This window comes from Pristiophorus japonicus, chromosome 13, assembly GCF_044704955.1.
Source record: "Pristiophorus japonicus isolate sPriJap1 chromosome 13, sPriJap1.hap1, whole genome shotgun sequence".
In the NCBI taxonomy this organism is placed as follows: Eukaryota; Metazoa; Chordata; class Chondrichthyes; family Pristiophoridae; genus Pristiophorus; species Pristiophorus japonicus.
In genome coordinates, this window is record NC_091989.1 from 185360231 (window position 1) to 185369641 (window position 9411).

A 9411-nucleotide genomic window follows, 5' to 3' on the forward strand; every position below is an offset into this window, starting at 1 on the left:
ACAACCCGAGCTGGTTCCAGTGCAGGAAAAGTTGCGCACCTACACCAAGGAGCTGATCCCAGTCCTTGGTAGTATGGATGTAAGTGTAATCCATAATGGCGTGGTGCACAAGTTACCTCTCTGGATTGTTTCAAGTGATGGTCCAAAGCTACTTGGAAGAAGGTAGATGGGGAAGATCCAGTGGAAATGGGAAGACCTCTTCACTCCAGCAATCGATGTCCCCTTCGCTTGGGCCAGGCACCAGAGAACAGACCAGTGCAGCAACTGAGGCACAGACCATCCATCACGACTACGTGGCAATGATCCGACCGGACCGACCTAAAAATACCTTCCCGGCTCCAGTGGCAGGACTCCTGGGGAGGAAGATCGAATTCACAGGCACTCTTCCAGCTTTTGTGGCAGAATCGCGGGAGAGAAGGATCAAGGCAGTCGACCTCAAGGACAGAGGCAAGATGGCATCCCTGCTGCAGCGAGATGCAGCGTGGCTGAAAAAGAAGATGGCCGCGGCCATATCACGAGGTGCAACGCTGAGGGACCAACACGTGGTGTCTAACAAAGGGTTTGATTGGGGTAAAGCCATCAGGGTTCTTTTAAAGGAGACCTGCAACCAACTGAACTTAGAGACATTGTATGCATGGCAATCAATGTAATGAACCGATTAAGATTGTGAACAAAATGTTGTTGCGAGATGTCGGGAATAGAGTGTCCCCAAAAGTAGCAAGCGAGCGAATTCGGGAGGGTAAAGGCACTGATCCTGATGCCCTGCCCCAGGTGTCCCCACAAGTTATAGGTCAGCGACCTCAGTAGGGTGAAGGCACTGATCCTGATACCCTGCCCCAGGTCTATCCCACGCTGCAGGCACCCGATGGCGCTATTCGCCATGGCCCTGTAAACAAAAATGGCACCAATACGCGCAGTCGGCCGCCATTGCCCACCCCCCGGGTGGAGATGACGCAGCCCCCAGACCCAGTCACTACCTCGGCCATGTGCGAGAGCGAAAGATCAGAACCAACAAGTTCCCCAAACGGGACCTGGAACAGCCAGGTTCCCAACACCGTTAGAGAGCAGACAGAAGATTCTGCAGCCCTCAAAGGAGGACAGGGAGGCCACACACATCTGTGGCTCTGTCCACCACTAGGCAACGGCAAAGGCCCCGAGTCCTGGCTCGGTGAGCGAACCAAGCCCACCCCGCTAGCAGGGGGCGCAGTGCCGTCATCAGGTGATTAGGACCCCGTCCGGTTGCTCTGGAACCTGTGTCCTCACATACCTGTACTGCTACCTCAAGACTGACCATGACTGAACCATGAATGCAATCTGCCCAATCCTGGCGCACGAACGCAAAACGTAACGAATGTAAGTCACTGAACCAAGGTGTCACGATACAAACTGTAACTTCCTTTCTTTGTAATTGCACTGTGTCTGATCCTGTATGTTAATGTAACGGGCCATCTTGCTGTTGGGGGGTGGCGTGGGAGAGGGTAGGAAATGGATGTATGTAACCATGGACACACACATGGATCACACCCAGAACCCACTGGAACCTCCACTGCATCATCGAACCATCCAAACTGGTAACCACCATCCAACGTTGTGGCAAAAGGACTTGGGGGTTAACAGGGAGAGAGCCAAGTCAAAGCACAGCCAAGGTGCATGGGCTCTTGGCACTTCAGTCTGGGGAGAGCTAAGCCAGAGCACATAGTGCAAAGGGAATCGGCACAAAGGACTTGGAGGAGAGTGATGTTATATATGCATACTATAGATATACTCTCTGTGTAGTCACTGTACAGTTGCATAAGATGAAGACTTGTTACCTGATGTACTATCAATAAGGTTGACACTGTGCATATAGTATGCTGGCACCACTAGAGGGTGCAACTGGTGGAGACCGGGGTTTCCTGCCCCTGTGGCAGAGGTTGTCCACCAGAGGGCACTGCAGTGGGAGACCTGAGGGTCACCTGCATAGGTGTGCAGGGCCCAGTATAAAAGGCTGCCCACCATGTTTGTGCCTCACTCTGGAGTTACGAATAAAGGACCAAGGTCACTGCAGTTTGAGTACAACACAGTGCCTCATGGAGTCATTCTTAAGTGCATTGCCGACATAACTAATAAATCTTATAAAAGGAATTCAGGAGGAACCTCTTTACCAAAGAATGGAGAGAATGTGCCACATGGAGTGCTTGAGGTGAATAGCAGAGATGCAGTTAAGGGGAATCTGGATAAACATATGAGGGAGAAAGGAATGGAAGGTTATATTGAAAAAGAAAGCCTTGCATTTATATAGCACCCTCCACAATCCCAGGATGTCCCAAAATGCCTCACAGCCAATGAAGCACTCTTTGAAGTGTAGTCACTGTTGCAATGCGGGAAATGCGGCAGCCAACCGGCGCACAGCAAGCTCCCACAAACAGTAATATGATAACAACCAGGCAATCTGCCCTAGTGATGTTGATTGAGGGATAAATATTGGCCAGGATACCGGGGAGACATCCTCTGCTCTTCTTCAAAATTTATGGCCTCTAGTTTCGGACTCCCCTAGTGCAATGGCTAATCGTTCAGTGCAGAGATCAGTGCACATCGGCATGAAGCGTGCGGGGTGCTCGTGTCTACAGGTGGCAATAGAAACATAGACATAGAAAATAGGTGCAGGAGTAGGCCATTCGGCCCTTCTAGCCTGCACCGCCATTCAATTAGTTCATGGCTGAACATGCAACTTCAGTACCCCATTCCTGCTTTCTCACCATACCCCTTGATCCCCCGAGTAGTAAGAACTACATCTAACTCCTTTTTGAATATATTTAGTGAATTGGCCTCAACAACTTTCTGTGGTAGAGATTTCCACAGGTTCAGCACTCTCTGGGTGAAGAAGTTTCTCCTCATCTCGGTCCTAAATGGCTTACCCCTTATCCTTAGACTGTGACCCCTGGTTCTGGACTTCCCCAACATTGGGAACATTCTTCCTACATCTAACCTGTCTAAACCCGTCAGAATTTTAAACGTTTCTATCAGATCCCCTCTCATTCTTCTGAACTCCAGTGAATACAAGTTGATCCAGTCTTTCTTGATATGTCAGTCCCACCATTCCGGGAATCAGTCTGGTGAACCTTCGCTGCACTCTCTCAATAGCAAGAAAGTCCTTCCTCAAGTTAGGAGACCAAAACTGTCACCAAGGCCCTGTAAAACTGTAGTAACACCTCCCTGCCCCTGTACTCAAATCCCCTCGCTATTAAGGCCAACATGCCATTTGCTTTCTTAACGCCTGCTGTACCTGCATGCCAACCTTCAATGACTGATGTACCATGACACCCAGGTCTCGTTGCACCTCCCCTTTTCCTAATCTGTCACCATTCAGATAATAGTCTGTCTCTCTGTTTTTACCACCAAAGTGGATAACCTCACATTTATCCACATTATACTTCATCTGCCATGCATTTGCCCACTCACCTAACCTATCCAAGTCACTCTGCAGCCTAATAGCATCCTCCTCGCAGCTCACACTGCTACCCAACTTGGTGTCATCCGCAAATTTGGAGATACTACATTTAATCCCCTCGTCTAAATCATTAATGTACAATGTAAACAGCTGGGGCCCCAACACAGAACCTTGCTTTACCCCACTAGTCACTGCCTGCCATTCTGAAAAGTACCCATTTACTCCGACTCTTTGCTTCCTGTCTGACAACCAGTTCTCAATCCACATCAGCACATTACCCCTAATTCCCATGTGCTTTAACTTTGCACATTAATCTCTTGTGTGGGACCTTGTCAAAAGCCTTCTGAAAGTCCAAATATACCACATCAACTGGTTCTCCCTTGTCCACTTTACTGGAAACATCCTCAAAAAGTTCCAGAAGATTTGTCAAGCATGATTTCTCTTTCACAAATCCATGCTGACTTGGACCTATCATGTCACTTCTTTCCAAATGCGCTGCTATGACATCCTTAATAATTGATTCCATCATTTTACCCACTACCGATGTCAGGCTGACCGGTCTATAATTCCCTGTTTTCTCTCTCCCTCCTTTTTTAAAAAGTGGGGTTACATTGGCTACCCTCCACTCCATAGGAACTGATCCAGAGTCTATGGAATGTTGGAAAATGACTGTCAATGCATCCGTTATTTCCAAGGCCACCTCCTTAAGTACTCTGGGATGCAGTCCATCAGGCCCTGTGGATTTATCAGCCTTCAATCCCATCAATTTCCCCAACACAATTTCCTGACTAATAAGGATTTCCCTCAGTTCCTCCTTCTTACTAGACCCTCTGACCCCTTTTATATCTGGAAGGTTGTTTGTGTCCTCCTAATACCGAACCAAAGTACTTGTTCAATTGGTCTGCCATTTCTTTGTTCCCCGTTATGACTTCCCCTGATTCTGACTGCAGGGGACCTACGTTTGTCTTTACTAACCTTTTTCTCTTTACATATCTATAGAAGCTTTTGCAGTCCGTCTTAATGTTCCCTGCAAGCTTCCTCTCGTACTCTATTTTCCCTGCCCTAATCAAACCCTTTGTCCTCCTCTGCTGAGTTCTAAATTTCTCCCAGTCCCCGGGTTCATTGCTATTTCTGCTAAAAAAACGGTCCGCAATTAATGGGATGGGGGAAAATCGCTTTGGTAATCCCATAGTACTCTTAAACTCTTTTGGAATCTTAAATCTATTTGCACATATTTTATTATTTTGTGTGTGTGTGTCTCTGTGCATGTGTGTGTCTGTGTGTGTGTGTCTCTGTGTATGTGTGTGTCTGTGTGTGTGTCTCTATGTGTGTGTCCCTGTGTCTGGGGCCTCGAAGAGGCGAGGGCCCAGGGGCAACACGGGCCAGCCCACACTGCGATATGTGAGCGCACTGGGATCGTGCAGCAGAGCAGGTCTCCAGTCGTCTTGGTTAATCCTTGCTTCTGGACCAAGGCCTAGCTCTGTCAAGCCCGTGTGGTGGCTGGTGTGCAACGGCCACCCCACGTTAAAAAAATCCACGCACAGGCATCTTCCGCCCCCTCAATTGAAGTTTAGGACTGGAACATCGGGTCCTTCATCGAAACACCTGTGAACTCGTGGAAGCAAGTCATCCTCGTTCGAGGGACCGCCTATGATGATGACGCACATAACAGGGGAGACTAGAACTAGAGGGCATGATCTTAGAATAAGGGGCTGCCCATTTAAAACAGAGATGAGGAGAAATTTCTTCTCTCAGAGGGTTGTAAATCTGTGGAATTCACTGCCTCGGAGAGCTGTGGAAGCTGGGACATTGAATAAACTTGACAGAAATAAACGATAAGGGGATTAGGGGTTATGGGGAGCGGGCAGGGACGTGGAGCTGAGTCCATGATCGGATCAGCCATGATCTTATTGAATGGCAGAGCAGGCTCGAGGGACTGTATGGTCTACTCCTGCTCCTATTTCTTATGTTCTTATGTCTTGTTAGAACAAAGTTAAAAGATGACTATTGCAACTAAGCTTTTGGGATTTCTGTCTTCTTGACGAACAATCTTCAGTGTGTTCATTCTGTCATGTTAGTGGCAGCTGCATAATCTGCTGTGATGGGCTTCAGTACATAAGAACATAGGAAATTGGAGCAGGAGTATCCTGCTCTGGGGCTCCTGCTGATTAAAAGCAGCAAAACTCGCCAAGCCAGCCTTTGGGCCGTTTATCGCACGCTTTCGCTGGTAATTACCAAACGACTCAGGATGAACATTTCATTTCTCTTTGGAGGGGGGAACGTATTTAATTGTCCCATCTCATTGTTTCTTCGCCTCTGTTCTTCTTAAATGTCAGCCGTGGCTCAGTGGGCAGCACACTCGCCTCTGGGTCAAAAGGTTGTGGGTTCAAGTCCCCACTCCCTCCATCTAGGCTGACACTCCAGTGCAGTGCTGAGGGAGTGCTGCACTGTCGGAGGTGCCGTCTTTTGGATGAGACATTAAACCGAGGCCCCGTCTGCTCTCTCAGTGGACGTAAAAGATCCCATGACGCTATTTCAAAGAAGAGCAGGGGAGTTATCCCCGGTATCCCGGGCCAATATTTATCCCTCAATCAACATAACAAAAAAAAAACAGATTATCTGGTCAGTATCATGTTGCTGTTTGTGGGAGCTTGCTGTGCACGAATTGGCTGCTGCGTTTCCTACATTGCAACAGTGACTACACCTCAAAAGTACTTAATTGGCTGTAAAGCGCTTTGAGACATCTGGTGGTCGTGTAAGGTGCTATACAAATGCAAGTCGTTCTGTGGGTCGGGAAACTGAAGATGTTTTGGTCTCATTTCACCTTTTGTGAGAGCGACGGGGAAACTGCAAGGAGGGTCTCTGCAGTGTGTGGAACCCCTGGTCTCCGAAAATCTGCTGGGGTCACGGTGCCAGGAAGGAGATCAGCTACAGCACCCGCTGCTGACCCTGCCAACGGTTGGCGGGGTCAGAGGGCGGGGCCAGGGTGTCGCTGGTGTTGGACAGCTTTCATATTCCTTTTTCGCTTTAAACACAAGATTACACACACACTCAGTTGTACCAATCAAAGCAGCATCAATCTTTCATTGAAACCTCAAAACCAGTATGGGAGCTGAGACATCGAATATACACAACCAGCATGAGCTGTTAAAACAGCGCACTCACATTGCTTATACCAATTTCACCTTTGATCACTGCTTTCCATGCAAACCACCAATAAATCATAGTTCATCAAAGATACTTACAGCTGCCAACAAAATATTAACAGAAACCCCACAAACTTTCTCTTGACTCTTCTCAGGCTCTCCTAAATATTTTATTACCACAACCACAAGTGACCAAACCGATATATTCCAGACCATTACAGATAGGGTTGAGCGACTCTTGCACATTCAGCTATCCTGCTTTTCCATGCAGATATCCTTGCATTCGGATCTCTTTACACAATTCATGCCGTGCTCAGCTGAAAGCTGTTTTAACTCATCGTGTGCTGATCCCACACACTGCCCAGAAAGAACAGCGAGGTGCGCAGTTAGTGTGAACCCTCGTTCCCACAGCTGTTTTTGGCGTTCCCACACCTCAATGTGGCCAAGTAGTCTGGCGGAACTGTGCCGGTCCAGTGGGCAGTGGGTGGGGTATTCGCGCCCTCCCCTAATTCCCCCCCCACCCCCCCCCCCCGTCCCTAGAAAGGAGGGAGCCACTTGTAGGCAAGCGTTTTGTATCCTCGTCCTCAGGGGCTGGTGCCCCAGGCCTGCCCGTGCAATCACAGATGAGTCCCACATTTGCTTCTGTCATTCCTGCGCTGACCCAATCATCATCATCATCATCATAGGCAGTCCCTCGGAATCGAGGAAGACTTACTTCCACTCTTAGCATGAGTTCTAAGGTGGCTGAACAGTCCAATACGAGAACCACAGTCTCTGTCACAGCTGGGACAGATAGTCGTTGAGGGAAGGGGTGGGTGGGACTGGTTTGCCGCATACTCCTTCCGCTGCCTGCACGTGATTTCTGCACGCTCTCGGAGACGATACTCGAGGTGCTCAGCGCCCTCCCGGATGCACTTCCTTCACTTAGGATGGTCTATGGCCAGGGACTCCCAGGTGTCAGTGGGGAATGTCTCACTTTATCAGGGAGGCTTTGAAGGTGTCCTTGTAACGTTTCCTCTGCCCACCTTTGGCTCGTTTGCCGTGGACGAGTTCTGAGTAGAGCGCTTGCTTTGGGAGTCTCGTGTCTGGCATGCGAGCAATGTGGCCCGCCCAGCGGAGCTGATCAAGTGTGGTCAGTGCTTCAATGCTGGGGAATCTCCGATCAACAAGAGCAGGCATTGACGACGAGATCCAACATCACCTCCTGTGCACCAGTGCAGCCTTCAGCCGCCTGAGGAAAAGAGTGTTTGAAGACCAGTCCCTCAGAAATGTCACCAAGCTCATGGTCTACAGGGCCGTAGTAATATCCGCCCTCTTGTATGGCTCAGAGACGTGGACCATGTACAGTAGACACCTCAAGTCCCTGGAGAAATACCACCAACGATGTCTCCACAAGATCCTGCATATCCCCTGGGAGGACAGGCGCACAAACATTAGCGTCCTCGACCAGACCAACATCCTCAACATTGAAGCACCGACCACACAATACCTGCCCCAATTGACGGCGGACGATTTTAACACTGCCCGCCTGGCGGGAATGGAGGGTGGTGGGGGCGGGTGGTTGAAATCGTGTGCAACTTGCTGCCTTCCTGACACAATTGTGTCCCTTAAAACCTACCTCTTTGATTCCGCTTTTGGTCACCTGTCCTCATCCCTCCTTTTCTTCTCTCGGTGTCAACTTTTGTCTGATAACGCTGCTGTGAAGCACTTTGGGACGTTTTCCGACGTTAAAGGCGCTATATAAATGCAAGTTGCTGTTGCTTGCAAGGCTCATTTTGGGGCCATGAAAATGACTCAAGTTGGGGGCCTCTAATTAATGAACTAATGAATAAAACACCCCAGTAATACTTCAGTTATTCTTTTGTTTGTTCACAGGTGGATGTGTGGGTGTCGCTGGCAAGGCCAGCATTTATTGCCCATCCCTAATTGCCCTTGATCAACTGAGTGTCTCACTGGGCCATTTCAGAGGGCAGTTAAGAGCCAACCACATTGCTGCGGGTCTGGAGTCACATATCGGCCAGACCGGGTAAGGGCGGCAGATTTCCTTCCCTAAAGGGCATTAGTGAACCAGATGGATTTTTACGACAATCCGGTAGTTTCATGTTCACCATTACTGATACTAGTTTTTTATTCCAAATTTATTTAATTAACTGAATTTATATTCCCCAACTGCTGTGGTGGGACTTGAACTCATGTCTCTGGATCATTAGTCCAGGCCTCTGGCTATCCAGTTCACTGACATAACCACGATGCACTATCCACAATAGCCACTGGTAATGGGTGTTGCAGGCAGAGTCGTGTCAGCTGTGACTCACTGCGGAGTACCCTTGCTTTTTGAGTCAGATGATGGTGGATTCGTGTCCTACTCCAGAGACTTGAGCGCGACGATCGAAGCTGACACTCTGAGAGAGTGAGGTGTTGTGTTTCGGAGGAGACTGAGGCTCTCTCAGGTGGATGTGAACACCATTTGTGACACCATTTCGAAGAAGAGCAGTGGAGTTCTCCCCAGTCTCCTGTCCAATATTTATCCCTCAATCAACATAACAAAAACAGATTATCTGGCCATTATCACATTGCTGTTTGTGGGAGCTTGCTGTGCGCAAATTGGTTGCTGCAATACACAAAAGCACTTCATTGGTTGCAAACTGCTTTAGGACATCCTGTGGTGATGAAAGCTGCTATAGAAATGCAAGTTCTTCAATTCTCATTCCCAGATACGCATCCAATTGTCACTGAGCCCATTGTTTTAATAGTCACCTCTGATAACTTTTTCAAAAATCTTTTGCACTATATGTAAAAATAACTTCACCTAACTTTGTCCCTTACAACTAATTA